General features: G+C 42.4%; 1 protein-coding gene across 1 annotated transcript in view; it reads left to right on the top strand.

Annotated features, from left to right (window-relative positions):
- Window positions 1–570: 570 nt before the first annotated feature.
- The window catches only part of SKIC3 (SKI3 subunit of superkiller complex), a 50,454-nt gene continuing 49,192 nt past the window's right edge, over window positions 571–1,832 (top strand). The window contains exon 1 of the mRNA XM_081940929.1: window positions 571–705. The gene's annotated coding sequence lies outside the window, so the exon portion shown is untranslated. The remainder of the gene's footprint in view (window positions 706–1,832) is intronic.

The raw sequence follows: 1,832 nt of genomic DNA, 5'->3' as shown, positions 1-1,832 counted from the left end.
ACCGGGAAATTAAGTAAATAAAAAAATGAGGTGCGAACCATAGTGTAATCATGCGACGAAGGAAGATACAGTGTAAATACTGGACCACGGACCACTGTCTGTGAAGTGAGGAACTAGCCATAGGTTACAATAAAATTAGGAAATCAGAATACTTGTGCAGTAATGTCGTTCTGCCCTCGCCACCTAATGATAGGATCCTATGCAAGAATACATGCTTCGTGTAGAGAAAAAAAAACCGAACTCAATCCTCAAGGTGAAAATTTGCAGCGCCCCCCAAATGATTGCGTGCATTTCTCGCAATGCAATTCAGTACATACGTTCCAGAAATAGAGTTAAGAAAATCATTAAAAGAAAAGGTGCGTTACACCCGGTAGTAAAAAGGGAATGCAGTCTCCCCAATTACTCTTAAGAAGGGAAAAAGCTGTGTTCAATCAGTGATAGTAACTGCGTGGAATCTAACAGAAACGTCTCCGCCGGTGAACCACAACTCCCATCACCACCGCGAATGCTGAGCCGGAAGGGCTCGCGTGGTTTGCCCTCTGACGTCAGGGAAAAGGGAGAGGAGGTTGGAAAATAAAGAAAGAAATAAGAACTCGGCGCGCCTGCGCGGTTTTTTTTTTTTTTTTTTTTTTTTTGAGAATTTTGAGGAAACGATTTTCGGTGGCTGCTGGTACTAGTAGTTGCGCCTGGCCGCTGCGACAGCCGGTGAGTGTGCCTGTTGTGCAGCCCCGGGCGAGGCTCTTCCTTGAGCCCTCGAGCGCGCTTCTTCTGCCCTCGGGGCCTGGCTTTCGTCTTCTTTGCAAAAGGAAAGGCGATGAATCTGGCGCTTAAACTGATTTGCGATTTGGTTGGGGGAAAAGCGAAACGATCGGGCTCGCCGGGCGGTTCTGAACGCCGCGTCCCACCTTCTCCTCCATGTGTCCGCGGCTCCCTTTTGCTACGTGGCCTTTGGCCTGGTCGGTTCTTAGGGTGGTTCCAGTCAAGGCATCTTTTGCACCAGTGCCATGTCGCACCCCAAACATTTGGTGCAGCGTCGCTTCCCGTTTATAATTCCCTTGGCTTTCCCCATCATTTTCCTTTCCTAAAAAGTCTACTGAGAAAGAACTTCATAAAGTATTTAATTGATAAAGACATTTATTGTGCAGCTGCCCTACCTATTTTATTGCCTATTGCAAGCAAAGCAGGACATTCCTGCAATAAAAACTTTGTCTGGAAGATCCCCGAAGAAGCTTGCTGAATCCTCATTCTTGGTTATAAACTTTACATGTAGGGTACATGTCATCACATTTGCCGTGTACTTTTCAACCCGTTGCCTTATATTTCCTGCTGTAGTTGTTTTCTTGATAATTATTTTAGGCATACTGGAGACAAGAAACATTTGTTTTGCTGTATATGTAATTGTGAAGGACGTTATGGGCATTTTTTAAGTATAGCTATTGATGACAGCGATGATCTTAGTATATGTGATTATATAGCTATGCTAGCAAGTATTGTGAAACTGAATTATATTTTCAGATGATAGCAGTTTAAATGTTTGCCCACACAAGATTCAAATAAATTCCTAATTCCCTTCATATCTGCACCATGTTTGTAATTATGCTGCTTTACATTATAGGTTGCTTTTAACAAATAGTATAAAATATTTTGAATACTCTAGCTGGAGAGTTCCCTCTGCAGACCATTAAAACAATACTTATAGAGATGGTCTATTATTGAGAGGTCTATTATTGAGACATGCTTTATTCAAAATGTTTACTTTGGCTGGGTTGAACTGAGAAGCAACATAGTTGTGGGGAAAAATAAGCAGGAATAATACTTTTGTTTGTTTTGCT

Source organism: Natrix helvetica (assembly GCF_964273705.1).
Source record: "Natrix helvetica genome assembly, chromosome: 2".
NCBI lineage: Eukaryota > Metazoa > Chordata > Lepidosauria > Squamata > Natricidae > Natrix > Natrix helvetica.
Note: the sequence above shows the minus strand (reverse complement) of the source record. Positions and strands in the feature narration are given on the sequence as shown.